The sequence below is a fragment of the Terrapene carolina genome, unplaced genomic scaffold (assembly GCF_002925995.2).
Source record: "Terrapene carolina triunguis isolate 2854851 unplaced genomic scaffold, T_m_triunguis-2.0 Scaffold93, whole genome shotgun sequence".
NCBI classification, from domain to species: Eukaryota; Metazoa; Chordata; order Testudines; family Emydidae; genus Terrapene; species Terrapene triunguis.
The window spans coordinates 17,895,207-17,918,131 of NW_020664444.1; positions in this window are offsets into that span (position 1 = coordinate 17,895,207).

Genomic DNA, 22,925 nt, shown 5'->3' on the forward strand with positions numbered 1-22,925 from the left:
GGCGGACCTCCTGCAAGCATGCCGCCGAAGGCAGCCTGACTGCTGCCCTCACGGCAACCGGCACGCCGCCCCCCGCAGCTTGCCGCCCCAGGCACGCGCTTGCTGCACTGGTGCCTGGAGCCGCCCCTGCCTAAGAGCAGAGACGGAGCTTCTTGGGACACAAGAATGACTAGAAGGACAAGCTTGGAAATTGTGAGCAAGGAAACTGCCTACTGTGATCAGGGAAACAGGACTTCGGTTTATTTACAAAGAAGGTACCTGACTCATCAATTTCTCCTCCTAAAGAATGCCCCGATTATTGGCTAATCACTCAGGCTGAAGAAGCATCACTGCTCTGTTTCATGCTTTCTATAGAAAGAAAATCAATGCCGTTCTTTAGATGAAAATAGAAACGTCAGAAACAGAAATTCCCAGGAGAAGGATAAAAATGGCTGCTCCGGTGGTTCAGGCGCTATCCTAGGAGCCAAGAGTTCAATTCCCTGCTGCACCACAAGCTTCTTGTGTGGCCACGGGCAAGTCACTTAGTCACTCTGTGTGTCCGTTCCCCGTATGTACAAAGGAGATAATGGGACCTCTCTGTGCCACAGGAGTGCTGTGAGGATAAATGCATTAAAGAATATGAGGTCTCAGATACTATCAGAGTTGCTATGTTGAAAAATTGGAGCGGGTGCAGAAACAAGCCACCAGAATGATTTGAGGGCTGGAGAAAATGCCTTTCAGCAAGAGCCGTAGAGCGCAATCTGTTCAGTTTATCGAAAAGAAGAGTGAGAGGTGATTTGAAGATATGCTTTTGCCAAATACAGGTTATGCTTGAGTCCAACAATTCAGGGGCAACTGGGGGAAATTTAATGGCCTATGAAATACAGGAGGACAAACTAGAGGAGCTAATGGTAGATAACTAAAGGATGTTGGGGTTTAACTCCTTTTTGGGGATAGTGAAACTCACACAGAGACTGTACTAACTCAGTCACACATGCGTAACTTTACATCTGAGTAGTCCCATTGACTCTGAGATTCCTCACGGCGTGCATAAGTGTTCACAGGATGGAAGTCCCAGAGCATGATGCGGCAGTCAAAACGCCCAGGGACCCAAAATTGGACCTAAAAGGGGCATAGGTTTGCAAGGTCAGTAATCTTGAAAAGAAAGGAAAATTATCAAGTGTAGGTGCCCTAGAACAGCACAGCACATGAGAGCAAACAAGATTTATTTATTTTCATTATTTACTTATCTGGCACTGTAGATGTGCATGGTACTGTAACTTGGCAATCAGGCTTAACTGAGGAATTAGTGTTTTGTTACCTGTACCATTTGATCTACAATTATGGAGTAATATATGTAATAACAATACTTTGCACTTCTTAGTCCGGGAATCCAAAGGACTTAGGCTCTCACAGTAGTTCTGTGAGATTAGTATTAAATAGTGATATACCCATTCTCCTGAAGGGTCAACTAAGGCACAGAAAGTTATGTGACTCGTCCAGGGCCACATAAGACAGTGGTGGAGCTGGGACTAGCACCAAGGCGTTATGACTCCTGCTCAGCTGATCTCTTTATAGTATAAAGAAGTGCAATGCTCGCCATGCTACGGGAACTGGTTGCTGGAAAAAGGAAGTTTGTGACATTGAGGTTCTGGCCTATGCAGTGGGTGGAGCTGCACAGCACCAGGTGACCTCAGAAGCCAGCGTGACTCTGGGGAATGCTCCCGCTCTGCAGGGTTGCCGACTCTTGTGCTTTTTATCATGAGTCTCACAATATGTAGTGTTTTTCTTAAAGGCCTAGATGCTGGAATCAAGACTGCATGAGAATCTTGGCTTTCCATTCCCCTCCCCCCCACCCTTTTTAAAAGGTATACGTCTAGCCCTCTGGGCTGTTTGAAAAAGCTTGGAAACATGATCCAAATGTGCACTACAGGCTCAGAAGACAAACTCAAAACTGATTGGTGTAAAGAAATCTCATGATTTTTAAGACAGGCTCGTGATCTTTTGGGAGCCCTGGGATGGGTTCCCCCTGGGGTGCCACTTGGAACTGGGGTACCACTAAGCCTGCCTAAGCCACCAGCCTGGGCTCCCTCTCACACTGTGGTGCTGTGATAAATTGCCAAGCTCTCCAAGCTTGTTCTTTCACCAGCCTACACACAGATGGGGACATGCCCAGCTGCAGCTTCACACACAGATGTTGAGATCAGCTCTGCATGACAAGGCTCAGCTAAGGCACCTCCCAATTGCTAAGGCACGCACCTGCCTCTGGAGTTTAAACCCAAAATTATACCATCTTGCGCTGCACAGGGAACTGTACAGTGGAAGCTTATAAAATTCCCTCTCTCCCTCAATGTGGAGAGAGAGATGTGCAACAGCTTTCTGCTCCAAGATATAATGTCCACACACTGGTTTTAGACAAAACAAAAACAAGTTTATTAACTACAAAAGATAGATTTATAAGTGATCGCAAACAGATCAAAGCAGATTACCTTGGTAAATAAACTAAACAACAAACTGAGTTTAACACACTAGATAGGTAGGATATGAATTAGCAAATTCTCACCCTGAGTGATAAACAGGCTAGTAGATTCTTAAGGCACAAGGTGCCTTGGCTTTCTCAGGTTTTCATACACAGGCTAAAAATTCCTCTAGCCTGGGACCATCACTTCCCACTGTTCAGTCCTTGCCCCTCCAGTGTTTCCAGGTGTGTTGTTGTAGGGAGAGTGAGGTACTATCATGATGTCATTTCCCCCTTTTATATCTTCTTCCCACTTGCTGGAAAGCTCTTTTGCTGTGACCTGGGTCAAACAGTTCCCATTGTGTAGTGCTATCTCCGAGAGGTTTCTATTGTACACAGTTCCTGGGGTAATCCTTGTGCTTGTGTGCATTTCCTCAATAAGCCATTAACATTGTTTGGCCTTTTTACTGTTGTACCTGAAAGGCAGCTTGTGGGTGTTTTCAACCTCACAACATATTTCCGTAACACATACACAGCCAAACTTCATAACTTCACATACGATGATAGCCCATACAATCCACCGAGATATTAATGTCTAGCAGATCAAGACTTTTAGAATACCTCACGAGGCATACTTTGCACAACACATATACTAATTACATGACAGTGGGAAATATTGGGGTGCCAGTGTGTCACAAACCCAGTTCATGATTTTTGAATACTTAAGGTGGGCAACACTGGGTGAAATATTGGTCCTGTTGAAGTCAATGGCAAAATTATCTGACATCAGTAAATCCAGGATTTCACTCACTGTCTCCACGCCTCTTTAGGAGGACATGGTGTACACACCGCCCTGTGCCAGCCAGCTCTGCTATGTAGTGTGCAGTATCCTTCCTTCTGCTTCCCATCACTAGGAAGGGGCTGGCACCCGGGAGGTCACAACTGAGGTTGGGCCTTGTGTGCATTGGGGCCAGAGATGGGGAAGTTTAATCTGTGAACCTGTGGCAAGGCTGGGAATAACCAAACCTGGGGCGCTCAGAGTTCAGTTGGGGAGTGCCTGAACTTGATTTCCAACTCCATGTTCCTCTGATTGGTTGCTTGTTTGTCACAGATGGGCCCAACCTCATCCTAACATCATCCTACTTCGTGGAACTGTCTGGTGCACATGCACAATCTCAGCCAGATTGTGTCCAGCTCTCATGTGGCTGTGTGCAGACATGCCCACTCTTGTGAACTGATTGCGAGAGTCACGATTTCTGAGTTAAAATTAAGCCTCACTCATGATCTCCCGTCAGAACTCTCAAATGTCGGGATTTTTTTTTTCCAGCCGTGGCACAAATGTGTTTTCAGTCAAACAGGAGTTCTCCACCCTAAATAAAGGAATGTGGTTTCCCCACCGGGCAATTAATTCCAAAGCACTTTGAAAGACAATGAGGATAGATAGAAAGGTGGGGAGTGCAACCCTCAAATAAGCAATTGAATCAACTGAAAAAAAAATCCTGACATTTGAGAATTCTGAAAGTGAGGCTTAGGCCTTGTCTACACTGGCAAGTTTCTGCGCAGTAAAGCAACTTTCTGCATTGTAATTCCTGAGGTGTACACACTGCCAAGTCATTTAGTGCTCAGAGACTGCACAGTTGCGGCGCTGTAAAAAAAACCACCCTGACAAGAGGTGTACAGCTTTCTGTGCCGGGGCTACAGCACAGCGGTGCCAGTGTAGACACCCTGCTCGATTACAGCGCTGCAATTGGCCTCTGGGAGGTGTCTCACGATGTCTGTTCTCGCCTCCCTGGTCATCGGTTTGAACTCTACTGCCGTGCCCTCAGGTGACCAACTGTGAGGCACACCCAATGCAATGCAATCTCCACACGCTTCTCCAATGGCAGGACAGCTCTCATTCTCATGTCCTTGCGCCGTAGGGTTGGGTGAGCTCATTACACAGTCTCATGAATGTGGCTTTCCTCATCTGAAAGTTCTGCAGCCACTGCTCGTCATCCCAGATGTGCATGATGATGTGATCCCACCACTCAGTGCTTGTTTTCTGAGCCCAAAAGCAGCGTTCCACTGTGGTCAGCATGTCTGTGAATGCCACAAGCAATCTCATGTCATAGCTACTACGCGTGGCGAGATCAATATTGCACTCCTCTTGCCTTTGTAGTTTAAGGAATAACTCCACTGCCACTCGTGACGTGTTGGTCAGAGTGAGCAGCATACTGGTCAACAGTTTGGGATCCATTCCTGCAGACCGAATAGGCAGAGCTCGCAGTAAGAGATGCTCTGTGGGATAGCTGCCCAGAGTGCACCGCTTCGAATACCGCTGCAAGTGCTGCAAGTGTGAACATGCTATTGCTCAGGCAGCTGACAGTGTGAACACACAACAGCGGTTTCCCTTCAGCGCTCTCTGAGCAGCGCTGTAACTCTGCTAGTGTAGACATACCCTTAGTAACATTAGGTTTGGCTGCGGCTCCAGCTGTCAGCCCTGGGCGGCTGCTTCTGTGCCAGCCTGGGAAGTGGGAGAGGGGACCCCATTGTAGCCCCCCAGGCCTTGGGAGGGTGAAGAACCCTAATGAGCAGAGGTGAGGCTGGGTGCTGCAGGGGGGCTGAAGTGAGGAGGGTGAGGGCTGATGGTGTGGGGGGGGGGCTGTATTGATGGTGGGTTCTGAGCAGATGGGGTAAGTGCTGGGAGGGTGAACTGAGAGTGGTGGAGGTCAATGAGGTGGGGGGCTGAACTGATGGGGTGGTGATGATGGATTGGGGTTGTGAGACTGAACTGAGGCGGGAATGAATAGGGGTGGGGAGAAGACTGAAAGGGGACTGGGAAACAGGATTAACTACTGGGCAGGAGAGAGGCAGATGTGGGGATGACAGCTCCTGCAGCAGGGGCCAAAAATCGCTTTATCCAGTACATGTAGGAGAATGGGCATAACTAATTGTCACGTGCACACCCCTTGGGTATGCTTAGGAGGAGATCAAAAATCAAGAGACTCACCTAAAAACACAATACAATATTTTTAAAAAAATCATGATTTTTGGACCAATCTCATGATTTTTGGGGGTTGGATTTATGATTGTTGGTCTCTTGAAGTTGGCAATACTGTGTGTGTGTGTGTGTGTGTGCACACCAAACTGCTCCTCCTTGTGCCCCTGCCCTGCAGGAGCAGGGCCCAATGGGAGCCTTTGCAGCTAGGGAGCACGAGGGTTCTGCAGTGCAAGGCTCTCCAGAGAGGGCAGAAAGGGAGTGAAACTGGCTGAGTGCAGAGCAGAGCAGACTTTATTTTCTCCGAGCTTGGTGCAGTGACCCCTCCCCCCCTAATTTTGAGAACTCCAGGAGACACGCTTCAGACACACTGCCTCCTGGAGTTTCCACTGGGGTGATACATTTCCCCCCACCTGTAACGATGGGCAGTGAATAGATACAACCCGTCCCTATGTCTGTGACTGGACCTTGTGATTTGTTGCTTTGTTGATCTACAGAATTCCAGGGCTAAATTTGAAGTCCCATCAATTAGGATGATATGTAGGGTAATGCCATTCAAGTGGCAGGGCAGTTTTTTATCTAGCTTGTGTATATATTGCATTTCCAATCAGGTCCCTGAAAATTATCAGCCATGTTCATTCTCTGTTGAAAATCTCCAAATGGGTCTGTAGAATTTTGTTAATATCTTTCTGTGTTTCCCTTTCATTCTCCCCAAATTGGCATTAATAGTGGTTTCTAAAGAACAAAAATGGAATGTGATTTTAGGGCTCAAAATCCTCTATGAATATGTAAAATGCAAATTCTCTGAGCAGCGGTTAATTTTTTTTGATTTTCCTGGATGAGAACAATGAGTCGCATCCTTTGATAAAGTACACCTTACCTCCATATTATTAACAAATGCAGTCGGGTGAATCAGACTGCATCTGCCAGTGAGAATAGAGATGCTTGTTTGGAGGACAATATTAGATTCCATTCCCAGCATGCTGTGTTTTATGGTTCGAAAACCAAAGTACAGATTGGAGATTTGTCCCAGGTCAACGTCTCCTTGACAGCCAGCGCATTGTTGCATACCAAATGCTCCCTCATAAAAAGTTGGATGGCAAAAACAAACAGCATTACTCTAGAGTAATGGCAGGTACTGATATCTTACACAATCCTGGAATATGCCTTTCAGATTGCCAGCTCAAAACCCAGGGTAAAAAAAACAAACAACTGAGATGACAGGATGATGTATATGGTACAAACGGTGGAGCCTGAGGTAAAAGGGGAATGCAAGTTATTTTGCTGTAGAAAATCATGACTGGAAAAGCAACCAAGTAGAATGCTGAATATGCTGATTTTGTTGATGATAAAGTAAGAAAATTCAGTGTTGTGCTGCAGGTCATTAATGTGAGTATGTGATCTTATTGCTATGTAGGAGCATTTCTTTCAGCAGCAGAGAATGGAAAGAAATATGCCAAAGGACTCGTATCCATTAACACTTAAGCCAGTTGGGGGGAGCGTGAAGTCATGTTATATGACATGAATATGATAGGTCCAAAAAAGGCATAAGGGTTGAAGAAAATGGCTAACTGCATGACACAAAAATTAGTCATTCTGGGGAAAAATCATTGTAGAAAAAATAAAGCTTTAGTAATTTAGGCAATCAAAAAACAGCGATTAATTCAAACTGGATGAGGCATTTGTCCAGATGTAACATTGGCTTTATATTTACAGAATGTTTTGGGGTTTTTTTACTCTTCATTTGAATGCTGTTTTCAACATTATGTCTATTTAGTCCTACCCCTTGCTGTTTCTATGTAGTGTGCTGCATTCCGGATTTCAAATTACTCACTGAAGTTTAATTTCTTAAAATGTGGTACAATAGGGAACTGTCCTATCAGTGTTAACGCTATTAGGTGTTGGTAAATTAAGCAAAAATAGTTTAAATGAAAAAGAACACATTGCACGAAGAAATATATGTAGAGAATATTTAGTTGATTTCACAGCTGGCGTGGGGAGCGAGCAGCAGGTTCAGGTCCCAGAGGCAGTGACCGTATGCCATGTGTCAGTGGTGTCAGTTCTGGAGAACCCGGGCCCATTCGACTACCTGTTCTGCTTCCAGGTGCAGTTTGAGTGCAGGGAGGTGCTGCCACATAAGCTGGAGTGGAAGATCATCTACATGGCCTCTGCAGAGAGTGAGAAGTATGACCAGGTGTTTGACTCAGTCCTGGTGTAACCTGGTACAGCTGGGAGGCACATGTTTGGTTTTGAGGCCAAAGCCCCCAGCCCAAACCACCTCCCCAAGAGTGATGTGGTATGGATGACAGTGGTGCCCATCCCCTGCCAACAAACTGGGCCAGGAGCTCATCCTCATGGGCTACTCCATCAACAATGAGCTGTGGGAGTACCCGTGAGCTGGACCCCGAGCTGTGGGAGCACCCGCCCCTCAAGCCAGACTTCTCCCAGCTGCATAGGAACATTCTGTTCTCCAACCCCCATGTCATCTGCTTCCACATCAACTGGGGTGGCCCTGCCGACCAGATGGAGGACATTGGGAACGTGGACCCGGAGTCCAAGGGCAGGATGCCTGCCAACTGCACCCCTGGCAAGGGCCGGACGCCGCCCTCTGCATCCTGCCTGAGAACTCCACAGCATGGGATCTGGGGCATGCTCAGACCCAGACAGGGGAGCCCAAGGACGTAGCCACTGTGTGGGGAGGGGGATCTGACTGGTTTAGAGGGGGCTGTGTCCACATACCAACTATGATGGTGAGTGGAGAATCCTGGACATGTTCCAGTGGGGTAACTGAAGCAGAGGTGATGGGGGGCAGTTAGAGGGAATGATCCGTCATGAGACTGGGGGCACTTGCTTTGCAGATGGGCTAGGAGGGAATCAGAGCCATAGGACTGCTGGGCTCATCTCCCCCCCACCCCGCAGCTTGATCTCCTCTTCCTCTGTCTCTGCACCGATTGCTGCTAGTTCAGTAGGAACAACCCTAATAATCTCTTAGTCCTGCCCACCCTGCATCAGCCACCAGCTCAAGGAGCCCCCTAAAAACTCCATCCCCAGCCCCCTTGGTACGTGGGGCTTGGGTGGCTCACCAGAAATGGGAGCCAGCTCTGCTGGCTTGTCTCCGGGAGCCATCTCCACCCCTGCACTGACCCAGCTCTGCTCCTTCCTGGGCTGCTGCAGCCCGGACACACACCTCCCTGATATCACGAGCTGCCCCGTAGGACCCCCTTTCCCTGTGTCTAGGTGGGAAGTCATTGTGTACTCTCTCCTCCAGCCCCTGCTGCCCGCTGTGGGGTTCCAGGGCTGCTACTCTCAGCCATACCTGGCCTAGTGGTTCCTCCTCCTCGAGCAGCTCCCTCCTGCTGCAGAATGGCATTCCCCCTGGGCGGCGCCTGGTAGCATCTCATCCTAGGCTTGGCATGGTTCTTGCTGTGGTCATGAGCCTCCCAGTTCCTCTGGGCAGCAACTCGCTCCAGTGTGTATCTCAGCCCACCTTGTACCACAGCCCTTCCTATGTTAAAGGGGCACCAATGGACAGAGTCCCTGCAACCTTGGGGGTGGCAGTGTGCAGAGCATGGCAAGGCAAAGGGCAATCTGATCTGTATTAGGGAGCATTCGGACCCCTCCTATTGGATCGACTTGCTTTCTTCACCATCAAGAGCCTCTGACAACACTTACTGGTCTGGTGTGTCATGCTAGGAAACCCATGTCTGGTCTACTAGAATGGTCCATTGCTGCTAGGGCGATAACAGCAGCACAATCCTGAACGGACCATAATTTCCTCCCAGTAACCGGCTGTGGGACGGCGACACTCTTCAGCATAGCGCTTTCTGGAGTAAAGGGCCAGTTACGAGCCCAGCCAGGATCTTGAGCCCTCCACCAGCCTGCTGGGGGAAGGCTCCCCTAGAGATCATTTAGTTCTTTTCCAAAATGCCCTGTTCTGACCTTGTCCATTTCCCTCTCTGGTGTTGTATGAATGTTATTTGCGAACTTTTTTTTTTAAACTATTGAAAGTGTCTTAAGTCAATGTAGGAATAAAGCTCTTGGAATGATTTCACAGCCAAATTGTGTTGCTCTGTGACCTTCCAGGACACTTCAATGGCAAAGGCTTACACGAGTTCTCATAGCCCTCTTGTGCCATCTACGTGATAAATGTTGCGTGTAACTGTTTGCTAGAATGCATTTAGGACGAGATTAGAAAACTGCAGTTCTGCTGATTTTCACCTCCCCCCCCCCCCAGTTCAGTACAGTACAATACAAATAGATCTCTATTGAAATACCTGGCCAAACAATGCTTTTGAATGGCAGTAATTTGAGGGGGGAAAGTGATTTTCTCCTGGGTTTGAGCCTGTATTAATAAAAAAATGAAACAGTAAAGCAAATACTTCTGCAGTGATACGCTGTTGATGGGGGAAAGATGGTCTTGTGGGGAAGGTGCTGGACTGGCATTCAGGAGATGTGGATTCCTGGCTTTGCTGCAGATCTGTTGTCAGCCTTTCGGCAAGTCATTTAATTACTCAGGGTATGGCTACACTTGCAGATGTAGAGCGCTGTGAGTTAAACCAGCCTTCGGAGAGCGCAGTAGGGAAAGTGCTGCAGTGTGTTCACACTGTCAGATTCAAGAACACTGGCGTGGCCACATTAGCAGCTCTTGCAATGCCACAAAGAGCAGTGCATTGTGGTAGCTATCCCAGCATGCAAGTGGCTGCAATATGCTTTTCAAATGGGGGGTGGGGTGGGGTGGAGTGTGACAGGGAGTGTGTTGTGTGTATGTGGGGGGAGAGAGAGTGGGTTTTTTGGGGGGGGCCGAGAGCATGTCACCATCTGTCTTGTAAGTTCAGACAGCAGCAGAATCCTCCCTCCCCCCGCCTCTCTCTCTCTCTCACACTCACAGCAGCAACATTCCACACTAATGGTTGCTTTGTCCCAGAGCAGATAAGCAGTCTGCTGTCAGAAACGGAGCTTTGAAAGGGCATCTCTGCATTCCTACAGCTGAGTTCAAAACAATGACAAGAGTGGCCACTTGACTTAAGGGGATTATGGGACATTTCCGGAGGCTGATCAAAGCGCAGTAATGCAACACCTCGTTCACACTGACGCTGGGGTGTTTCAGCCGAGGCGCAGCAAGCGTTATGCTTCTTGTGGAGGTGGATTACCAGGAGCGCTCCAGCTGCAGAGTCCAGGTGCTGTAAGTGTCTTGCCAGTGTGGACGGGTCGTGAGTTAGGGCACTTGGCGCTGCTTTAATACGCTCTAACTTGCAAGTGTAGCCAAGCCCTCAGTATCTCAGTTCCCTGTTTATAAAGTGGAGATGCTCCTTTTCTCTCACTCCTTGGTTGTCTTGTCAAATTAGATTATAAACTCTTTGGGGGCAGGAACTGTTTCTTCTTATGTGTTTGCAATGCTTAGCACAATGGGATCTCACTCTCAGATTCGGTCTTTACATACTACCATATATTATGGAATAATAATAAATAAATACAAAGTACGTGTTCAATTTATGAATTGTCCATCAATTTTTTTTTTAAGATGACAAAATGTTCTAGGGTCACTTTTCTGCTAAAACATTGATCCAAATTGGTTTTTTTTTTTTTTTTTGCTTAACTGTGCTGTTGAATCTGTCTCTAATTTTCATCATCAGAAGGCCTTTGACACACATCTAAGCAATTCTGACTCTCTCCAGTGGAAGGCAGTGATGCCCAGCCCATGTCATTGTGATATTAACATGGTGCAGGTAAGTGAACGTGATTCTCAGTGAAAGGATAATAGCAAATGACTTTTGGTATCATCCTCGTTGAAGAGAAATTGGCAAAATAGATTTTCAGCAAAAGGAGAACCTACTATAAGTATCTGAAATTTCTGTCTCAAAGTCAGTGACTTATGACCGGAGCAGGTTCAGCTACTGTAGTTCAAAAGAACCTTTCCCTCCTGCTAAATTAAAAAAGAGAGAAAGGGAGAGAGAGAATGTATTCTGAAGAATTCTTTCTGAAGCAGTAGCTGAGTAGGAATTGCTTTTTGGAAGCCCCAGTTTCTGGTACAAAAATAAAGCCCCTAGTTCAAACCTGTCCATGGGGCCCAGCCAAGCAAATGAATCACTGCAGAATTTCACAGAGTCAGGAGAAGCTGAGTGAAATTGTTTGGTAATCCTGCCATATTTATTGCTCTGTTCATTATTTATGCAGATGGCAGATGGAATGCAGATTTAGGGAATGACTACAGTAAATAAATAGCTGTCGAGGCCCAGCCAGCTGCATTCAACATTTTCAGCACTTTATTGCTACCACGCCAATATGCTGCTTTCAGTTAATGCCCTCGGTGTAAATGTGTGGATATCGTTGTCAAATGTAGCACTCAAGACAAAGTCTTTGTGCTCTGTTAAAGCTGTGGATTTGGAGGCAGATCATGTCATAGGCCTATGAGGCTGTGCAGGTGTCTATGGATGCGCCCCCACCCACCACACGCCTCCTACCTCACCCCAACTGCATTATCTATAAAGGGCTGACACAACATACCCGGCCTCTCCCAATAGAAAAAACGGAATTTGGATGGGTGTTGCTGTGACGGAATATATATACCCCTGTGTCCCTTATTGTACTAATCTTTGTACAAGGTATGACTTGTGAGGTACCATTTGAAAACTCATAATTTGCGGGTCATTATTGTCCTCGTACCCTGAGTATGTCCCCGTCGCTGACACACAGTGCCTTCCTGGTACTAGATCTGTGCAAATATATGATTTGGGGGGTTTGCTTGCAATTCCTAAAAATAAAAGCCTGTTTTGGATCAAATGAAACACTTTGTTTCAATTTTGGGCTTTTTTTGTAGTTTTTTTTTTTTTTTTAATAACATTGAAGGAAACTTAAATGAAAAATTTGTTTTGAATTGAAAATGTCAGTGAAACATTTCAATATTTTCAGAATCTTTTTGGTTTATTCATCTGAAACAATTTGGCAAATTCAATAAGAATTGGCCAAATGTTTTGATCAACCCAAACCTGTATTTTTAACTGGAAAAGTTTTGGTGAAAGAAATTTCTACTCCGTTTATCTGGAACTTCTCTGGTGGTGGAGATATGCATCTCCCTGTACTTCTCAAGGTGCAATTTAGTCCATAAGGATCTCTAGGCTAAATCTGGTCCAATCTGTTACAATTTAAACAGCCAGTCCTGCAGTCCCTATGTGGGCAAAGCTGCCATTGACTACATATATAGAGAGCTAATTGTTATTATTATTAATTACTACTTCTATCAGTAGATCTCAAAGCTGTGAATCTCAAAGATTCATAGATTCATAGATTCATAGATTCTAGGACTGGAAGGGACCTCGAGAGGTCATCGAGTCCAGTCCCCTGCCCGCATGGCAGGACCAAATACTGTCTAGACCATCCCTGATAGACATTTATCTAACCTACTCTTAAATATCTCCAGAGATGGAGATTCCACAACCTCCCTAGGCAATTTATTCCAGTGTTTAACCACCCTGACAGTTAGGAACTTTTTCCTAATGTCCAACCTAGACCGCCCTTGCTGCAGTTTAAGCCCATTGCTTCTTGTTCTATCCTCAGAGGCTAAGGTGAACAAGTTTTCTCCCTCCTCCTTATGACACCCTTTTAGATACCTGAAAACTGCTATCATGTCCCCTCTCAGTCTTCTCTTTTCCAAACTAAACAAACCCAATTCTTTCAGCCTTCCTTTATAGGTCATGTTCTCAAGACCTTTAATCATTCTTGTTGCTCTTCTCTGGACCCTTTCCAATTTCTCCACATCTTTCTTGAAATGCGGTGCCCAGAACTGGACACAATACTCCAGCTGAGGCCTAACCAGAGCAGAGTAGAGCGGAAGAATGACTTCTCGTGTCTTGCTCACAACACACCTGTTAATACATCCCAGAATCACGTTTGCTTTTTTTGCAACAGCATCACACTGTTGACTCATATTTAGCTTGTGGTCCACTATAACCCCTAGATCCCTTTCTGCCGTACTCCTTCCTAGACAGTCTCTTCCCATTTTGTATGTGTGAAACTGATTTTTTCTTCCTAAGTGGAGCACTTTGCATTTGTCTTTGTTAAACTTCATCCTGTTTAACTCAGACCATTTCTCCAATTTGTCCAGATCATTTTGAATTATGACCCTGTCCTCCAAAGCAGTTGCAATCCCTCCCAGTTTGGTATCATCCGCAAACTTAATAATCGTACTTTCTATACCAATATCTAAGTCGTTAATGAAGATATTGAACAGAGCCGGTCCCAAAACAGACCCCTGCGGAACCCCACTCGTTATGCCTTTCCAGCAGGATTGGGAACCATTAATAACAACTCTCTGAGTACGGTTATCCAGCCAGTTATGCACCCACCTTATAGTGGCCCCATCTAAATTGTATTTGCCTAGTTTGTCGATAAGAATATCATGCGAGACCGTATCAAATGCCTTACTAAAGTCTAGGTATACCATATCCACAGCTTCTCCCTTATCCACAAGACTCGTTATTCTATCGAAGAAAGCTATCAGATTGGTTTGACATGATTTGTTCTTTACAAATCCATGCTGGCTGTTCCCTATCACCTTACTACCTTCCAAGTGTTTGCAGATGATTTCCTTAATTACTTGCTCCATTATCTTCCCTGGCACAGAAGTTAAACTAACTGGTCTGTAGTTTCCTGGGTTGTTTTTATTTCCCTTTTTATAGATGGGCACTATATTCGCCCTTTTCCAGTCTTCTGGAATCTCTCCCGTCTCCCATGATTTTCCAAAAATAATAGCTAGAGGCTCAGATACCTCCTCTATTAGCTCCTTGAGTATTCTAGGATGCATTTCATCAGGCCCTGGTGACTTGCAGGCATCTAACTTTTCTAAGTGATTTTTAACTTGTTCTTTTTTTATTTTATCTGCTAAACCTACCCCCTTCCCATTAGCATTCACTAGGTTAGGCATTCCTTCAGACTTCTCGGTGAAGACCGAAACAAAGAAGTCATTAAGCATCTCTGCCATTTCCAAGTTTCCTGTTACTGTTTCTCCCTCTTCACTAAGCAGTGGGCCTACCCTGTCTTTGGTCTTCCTCTTGCTTCTAATGTATTGATAAAAAGTCTTCTTGTTCCCCTTTATTCCCTTAGCTAGTTTGAGCTCATTTTGTGCCTTTGCCTTTCTAATCTTGCCCCTGCATTCCTGTGTTGTTTGCCTATATTCATCCTTTGTAATCTGTCCTAGTTTCCATTTTTTATATGACTCCTTTTTATTTTTTAGATCATGCAAGATCTCGTGGTTAAGCCAAGGTGGTCTTTTGCCACATTTTCTATCTTTCCTAACCAGCGGAATAGCTTGCTTTTGGGCCCTTAATAGTGTCCCTTTGAAAAACTGCCAACTCTCCTCAGTTGTTTTTCCCCTCAGTCTTGATTCCCATGGGACCTTACCTATCAGCTCTCTGAGCTTACCAAAATCCGCCTTCCTGAAATCCATTGTCTCTATTTTGCTGTTCTCCCTTCTACCCTTCCTTAGAATTGCAAACTCTATGATTTCATGATCACTTTCACCCAAGCTGCCTTCTACTTTCAAATTCTCAACGAGTTCCTCCCTATTTGTTAAAATCAAGTCCAGAACAGCTTCCCCCCTAGTAGCTTTTTCAACCTTCTGAAATAAAAAGTTGTCTGCAATGCAGTCCAAGAATTTGTTGGATAGTCTGTGCCCCGCTGTGTTATTTTCCCAACATATATCCGGATAGTTGAAGTCCCCCATCACCACCAAATCTTGGGCTTTGGATGATTTTGTTAGTTGTTTAAAAAAAGCCTCATCCACCTCTTCCACCTGGTTAGGTGGCCTGTAGTAGACTCCTAGCATGACATCACCCTTGTTTTTTACCCCTTTTAGCCTAACCCAGAGACTCTCAACACTTCCGTCTCCTATGTCCATCTCTACCTCAGTCCAAGTGTGTACATTTTTAATATATAAGGCAACACCTCCTCCCTTTTTCCCCCATCTATCCTTCCTGAGCAGGCTGTATCCATCCACACCAACATTCCAATCATGTGTATTATCCCACCAAGTTTCAGTGATGCCAACAATGTCATAGTTGTATTTATTTATTAGCACTTCCAGTTCTTCCTGCTTATTACCCATACTTCTCGCATTTGTATATAGGCATCTAAGATACTGGTTTGATCTTTCCTCCCGGTTTTGTCCTGACCCTCCTTTCTCTCTGCCAATATAGCCCACACTCCCTCTCATCTCCGACCCATCTCCCAGGTCTCCATGTTCCCCACTTACCTGCGGGCTTTGCTCACCTGTCCCCGTCGAACCTAGTTTAAAGCCCTCCTCACTAGGTTAGCCAGTCTGTGTCCAAATAGGGTCTTTCCCCTCCTCGAAAGGTGAACACCATCTCTGCCTAGCAGTCCTTCCTCAAATAGCATCCCGTGGTCTAGGAAGCCAAAGCCCTCCTGGCAACACCATCTTCGCAGCCAGGCATTCACCTCCATGATGCATCTGTCTCTGCCCGGGCCCCTACCTTTGACAGGAAGAATCGAAGAGAATACCACCTGCGCTCCAAACTCCTTCACCCGTACTCCCAGAGCCCTGTAGTCACTCTTGATCCGCTTAGTGTCACACCTCGCAGTATCATTTGTGCCCACATGGATGAGTAGCATGGGGTAGTAGTCAGAGGGCTGGATAATCCTCGACAATGCCTCCGTAACGTCTCGGATACGGGCTCCCGGCAGGCAGCATACCTCCCGAGATGAAATGTCAGGGCGACAGATGGGCGCCTCCGTCCCCCTCAGCAGAGAGTCTCCGACCACCACTATCCTACGTTTCCTATTCGCAGTGGTGGCAGCAGACCTCCCAGCCTTAGGGGTACGAGGCTTCTCCTCCTTTACTGTAGGGGGTAATGCCTTCTTTCCTGTATCAAGAAGAGCATAACGGTTACCTATTACCACAGCGGGAGGGTTCGGAGCAGGGGTGGAGCACTGCCTGCTGCCAGAAGTAACCAGCTGCCAGTGTCCACTCTGAGCCATCTCCTCCTCCACCAGTGGTGTATCAGCAGTCCTGTGTCCTGGGACAGCTACCTCAGCTGTCTCCACATGGACACTGTCCAGGAATTGCTCGTGGATTCGGATGCTTCTCAACCTAGCCACCTCCTCCTGTAGCTCTCCCACCTGCTGCCTGAGAGATTCCACCAGCAGGCACCTTTCACATTGGATGGTCCCCCCAGCCTGGATATCAGTAAGTGGAAATTGCAAGTTACAGTCTCTGCAAAACCACACCAGTATCTGGGTAGAAGCATCCATGCTCAGGCGCTCTGTCTGGCTACAGGCGCAGGTGGAGGAGACAGAAGCAGTGCTGGCACAGGTGTTGCGGGTCTTCCTAACCATCGTAAGCCTCCCTCTGTCAAACTCCCGTCTGCAGCCCCCTGTCCGCTGAAAGGGTTGTTTAAGCAAGAAGTTTAAAGTTTTAAGGGGAATAAAGGAAAAACAGATAGAACCGGCAAGGGACCCTCACCCCTTCCCACTCCCCTTCCAAACTCTCTTGCGAAACTCCCTGTTAGCAGCCCCTGTTCGCAAAAGCTCCCTGGTCGCTTGTGCGCTGCTTTATAAAGCCCTGGCCTGTATGAATGCCCCGCCCACTGATTAAGGCTCAGCCAATTACCAGAGGCTTCTAGGTTTCAAACCTTCCTTTGAAGCTCACAGCTTCCAACTGTCAGCCACAGCACATGGTCCTTCAAACAACCAACCAAACAAACAGACTGACAAACACAAGCTCAGCACACAGCAAGTAACCCCCAAACACAAACAAACACACACTGCAGACAGTCACTTACCCCAAAAGGTCTGTATCATTTACAAAGGTCTGTATCATTATCCTCATTTTATGGCTTAAACAATAATATCCCTACTAGAGTGGACAGGCTGCAACATATCATCAAACTTTGGATTATGAAGGGTTGCCATTGGTCAGGGCAATAGAGGCGTGGTGAAGTTGGGGAGGTTTGCTTTTTTGTGCAGCATTGAGGAGGGATTCCCTGGTAGGAATACCCTCATTAGATCAATTACCTGCATTTACAATAGTCCGGCACCTGGAGAACCTTCCTTCTTTATTTCCCATTAAGAATTTAACACAGTGTAAGGCTGGAGAGTTGTCTTTGCTTTTGTTACTCTACTTCCTTAGTTTGCTGTATTCTCTGTGAGATGGGCCAGATTTTCAAGGGCTCTGATTTCACAATTAGGATCAGATTTTCAGAAGAGCTCAGCTCTCATTTAGGCATCTCAAGAAGGACCAGATTTTCAAAGGTGATCCTATCAAAGACCTGCACCGTTGTATTACTGTTGTTGCCTTGATCCTTCTGCCAGTTGGTTCCTGGCTAAATTTCTTCATGACAATTATTTCCGTTGTTTTAGTTACTCTTATTTCAACCTCTAGTTTTCAATTAGTGTTTCCTATCTGAGGTAGCTATCTGAGGTTTTTGTAAGGTGTTAATATGAGGGCCTGCAGGTTGGGTCTTTTAAAAGGGCCTAAAAATGTTCAGCACTCAAATCCCATTGACATTTAATCAGACTTGGGCACCAATCTCTCTTAGGCCTGGTCTACACTAACACCCCAATTCGATCTAAGGTACGCAACTTCAGCTACGTGAATAACGTAGCTGAAGTCGACATACCTTAGTTCGAATTTACCGCGGTCCACACGCGGCAGGCAGGCTCCCCCGTCGACTCCGCGGTACTCCTCTCGCTGAGGTGGAGTACCGCAGTCGACGGCGAGCACTTCCTGGTTCGAATTATCGCGTCCAGACCAGACGCGATAAATCGAACCCGGAAGTTCGATTGCCAGCCGTCGAACTACCGCGGTAGTGTAGACATACCCTTAGACTCTTTTGAAAATCCCAGCTGAGAGATTTTGTAGTTTGCATGTGTGCAGAAACCTCGACTCAGAATAATTTTTAAGAAGATACAGATAGCTTTGGTCCTCTTACTGTCTGACCTCTCTAGATCAAAACCAGATGGTTGAATTTTTTGTGTGTAGGATGTACTGTGATTTTTCTCCAACCTTGTCTCCTTCCCCTACCTCTACAATACATCTAATATCCTGATATTGATAAATTGTAGCATAATTATCTTCATTCCACCAGTTTACAGTAACTAGAAATTATAAACCACGGCAATGCCTAGGAGTAGAGAAGCAGATGTTACAGTACTTTTTTGAGTAGAACTTTCACACCTAGAGTAAGTAAAAACCAAGGAAAAAGATTTTTCTTTATAGTGCAGATACTGCATCAGCACTGAGCTGCCAGAAAATGTATTTCACCCATCAGTCTTGTCCAAAAGAGCATTTCAATAAGAAGAACCAGGGAGAATACATTGACTGAAGGTTGCTATGCTTGTATAGAACTGTTGCTGAATGCGTTTAACAATGATATAGCCTCTTGACATAAGTTACGTAAGACCTCACTGTCTCAGGTTTAGAAACTTCATCATATTTAACTTCCATTCTATCAACACTAATGGTATTATCTGCATTAGCAACGTGTACAAATAACTGGTTTGGGGGAATGCATGCTCCATGTCTCTCTACTCACACTGAGTGTGTATACTTTATTCCATAATTAGTGAGACTACAGCTGTGCCAGCTGGAGTGGCTATCTTGTCAGCTCTTAGAAGTCATAGAATTAGAATTTAAGGCCAAAAGGAAACACCAGCTCATCTAAGCTGACCTCCTGAACATCATAGGCCACTAAGCACCACCCAGCCTCCTCCTCACCAAGCCCAGCAACCAGAATTAGATCCAAGTGTTACAGCCCTCAGATTAAACTGTTTTTTCACAAGCAGGGCACAGGGGAAGTAAAGTGAAGTTGGCCAGTGCTTGGATGGCTGACCTTCAAGGAGAACCTGGAGGCTGCTGGAAGTGGTGCTGACATTTCAGTAGGGCTCTCTTTTATCTCCGAGTCAGTACTGAAACCAGTTCCTCCATGTGGTGCTGTGGAGCACTATGCAGCTGGAGGTGTCATCCCATGGCACTCGTAACACTCATTACCCCGAGGCACCTGGCTAACTTCAGCTTGACTAATTACATGCAGCACACACCACTCTATTCCTCCTGAAGATTCAACTGAAGAACTTATTCATCGCTTCCTCTCATAATTGCTATTGTCTAGTTAGTGCTGGTGCTCAGCTCCTCTGAAAATCAGGTCACTCTTAGGGCTTGGCTACACTTACGCGGTAGTTCGGCGGCTGGCAATCGAACTTCCGGGTTCGATTTATCGCGTCTTGTCTGGACGCGATAAATCGAACCCAGAAGTGCTCGCCGTCGACTCCGTTAATCCTGCTCGGCGAGAGCAGTACACGGAGTCGACGGGGGAGCCTGCCTGCCGCGTCTGGACCGCGGTAAGTTCAAACTAAGGTACGTCGACTTCAGCTACGTTATTCACGTAGCTGAAGTTGCGTACCTTAGTTCGAATTGGGGGGTTAGTGTAGACCAGGCCTTATATAGGAGGCTAAATCTGGATTAGGAGCCTAGCACTAAACGCTGGTTTCAAAATATTGACTTGAAGTTGACTTGAAGTGCTAAGTAAATCCATGCTGTGAATTCCTTTGCAACTTTTCCAAATTCATTTATTAATAATAAACCTCTTAAAACCTGTTTAGGCTCATTGCTTACAGCAAATAAAAATACTTCACACAAAGAGGGAACAGATGGTACTGACTTCAGAATATTTGTTTGAAATATATTTTCCTCCTACAGTCTGGAACTTGTCTTTAGTTGTAAAGGAATCTGTTTAATTGTGGGTTCTGTAATGCTAATGTTGAATAACTACGTACATGTTTCCTTTATACTGGCCTTTTTACTAATCAACATAATTTTTTATTTTAAACTTTAGCATACATGCTACATATCCTCACCCAAAGGAAAATATTTACACATTTGTTGGAAAGAAAGTCACATAGAAATCAAAGATTTCCCTCAGGGCTAGATTGCCAAATGATCAGCGGGGCCCACTGGGTGATCAAAGTGCTACAGGTGCTCTGGGAAGACAAGGCCATTGCAGAGAAGCTAAATGAATTTTTTGTGTCGGTCTTCACTGCAGGCAATGTGGGGGAGATTCCCACACCTGAGCCATTCTTTTTAGGTGACAAAGGTGACGTGGTAATAGAAGAGGCTTTGGAACAAATTAATAAATTCAACAGTAATAAGTCACCAGGACCAGATGGTATTCATCCAAGAGTTCTGAAGGAACTCAAATATGAAATTACACAACTACTAACTGGTATGTAGTCTATTGCTTAAATCAGCTTTTTTAAGTCTCTAGAGGCAATCCTGGCAATTACAGGCCAGTACGCCCAATTTCAGTACCAGGCAAGTTGGCTGAAACTATAAGAACAGAATTAGCAGACACATAGATAAACACGATATGTTGGGAAAGACTCAACATGGCTTTTGTAAAGGGAAATCATGCCTCACCAATCTAGAATTCTTTGAGTGATCAATAAGCATGTGGACAAGGATGATCCAGCGGATATAATGTACTTAGATTTTCAGAAAGACGTTGACAAGGTCCAATACCAAAGGCTCATAAGCAAAGTAAGCAGGCATGGGAGAAGAGGGAAGTTTTTTTTTTTTTTCATGGATCAGTAACTGGTTAAAAGATAGGAAACAAAGTATTGGAATAAATGGTCAGTTTTCACAATGGAAAAGTGGTAAATAACAGGGTCTCCCACGATATGTACTGGGACCTGTGCTGTTTAACAGATTTATAAATGATCTGAAAAGAGGGTTAAATAGTGATGTGGCAAAATTTGCAGACAGTATTAAATTACTCAAGAGAGTTAAGTCCAAAGCAGACTGCAAAGACTTACAAAGGGATCTCACAAAACTGGACAACTGGGCACCACAAAGGCAGTTGAAATTCAATGTTGATAAATGCAAAGTAATGCACATTGGAAAACATAATCCCAACTATATATACAAGATGATGTGTTCTAAATTAGCTGTTGCCACTTAAGAAAAAGATCTTGGAATTGTGGATAGTTCTCTGAAAACATCTGCTCAGTGTGCAGCAGCAATCAAAAAAGCTAATAGAATGTTAGGAACCTTAGGAAAGGGATAGATAATGAAATGAAAATATCATAATACCACTTTATGAATCCATGGTACAACCACACCTAGAGGATGGCATGCAGTTCTGGTCAACCCATCTCAAAAAAAGATATATTTTAATTGGTAAAGGTACAGAGAAGGGCAACAAAAATGATTAGGGATATGGAACAGCTTCCACTTAAGGAGAAAGTAAAAAGACTGCCACTGTTCAGCTTAGAAAAGAGACAACTAAGAGAGGGTATAATAAAGGTCCATAAAATCATGACTGGTGTAGAGAAAGTGAATATGAAAGTGTTATTTACCCCTTCACATAACACACGAACCAGGGGTCATCCAATGAATTTAATAAGCAGCAGGTTTAAAACAAAAATAAGGAAGTACTTTTTCACACAATGCACGGTCAACCTGTGGAACTTGTTGCCAGAGGATGTTGTGAAGGCCAAAACTATAACTGGGTTCAAAAAAGAATTATATTAATTCATGGAGGATAGGTCCATCAAGGGCTATTAGCCAAGTTGGACAGGGATGCAAGCCCATGCTCTATGTGTCTCTAGCCTCTGACTGCCAGAAACTGGGACTGGATGACAAGGAAAGGATCACTTGATAATTTTCCTGTTCTGTTCATTCCTTCTGAAGCATTTGGCACCAGCCACTGTTGGAAGACAGGACACTGAGTGGACCATTGCTCTGACCCACTACGGCCATTCTTATGTTCTTGTGTCCTTCCATTGAAGTCAATGGGAGTTTTGCTGTTAACTTCAATTGGAGTAGGTTATGAGCCCTTATACAACACAGTAGTGGAACTTGGAATTCTACCCCTGGATGCATGTGGACAGTTCCCATTGACTTCACATTTGCATTTCAGAGCAAAATCTGGGTCACTGGCTAAACCGCCTCAAACTGCATCAATATACTTTGCTTTACAGTGTCACGTTCTGTAAGATCAGTTCATCATCCCCTGTGGTGTCTGAGACACTTCCATTGCTCTCTGATCTTAAGGCATTATTTGGGAAAGCTTTGGTTTTAAGCAGAAGCAATGCTTTTTTCAAGGGATACCCCTTGAGATTAATGCTATCTGTGCTACTTTGAATTCTCTATTTCTCCCAGCACATCATCTGGTTTTCATAGTCAGGGTCCTGCTTCCAGCTGAGTCCCAATATGGTGCTAAATAAAAATCATACAACTGCTGTCATGTAGAAACTGCACTCACATCTGACCCAGGCACATACTTCCTGTCAGGTAGATATGATCACCATTAAACAGCTGAGAAAAGATTGCAAGCGGAAAACATTTGGTTAGAAAAACTCATACCCAACCCGACTTGTGGGTTACCAGAGAGAAGTGCTGAATATTTACTATGTATCTGTAAAGTGGGTTAACCTATTCATTACAAGTAATATTTGTTATACATTTAGTTCTTTTGTGTAGCAGATTACTTGTAGATCTGATCC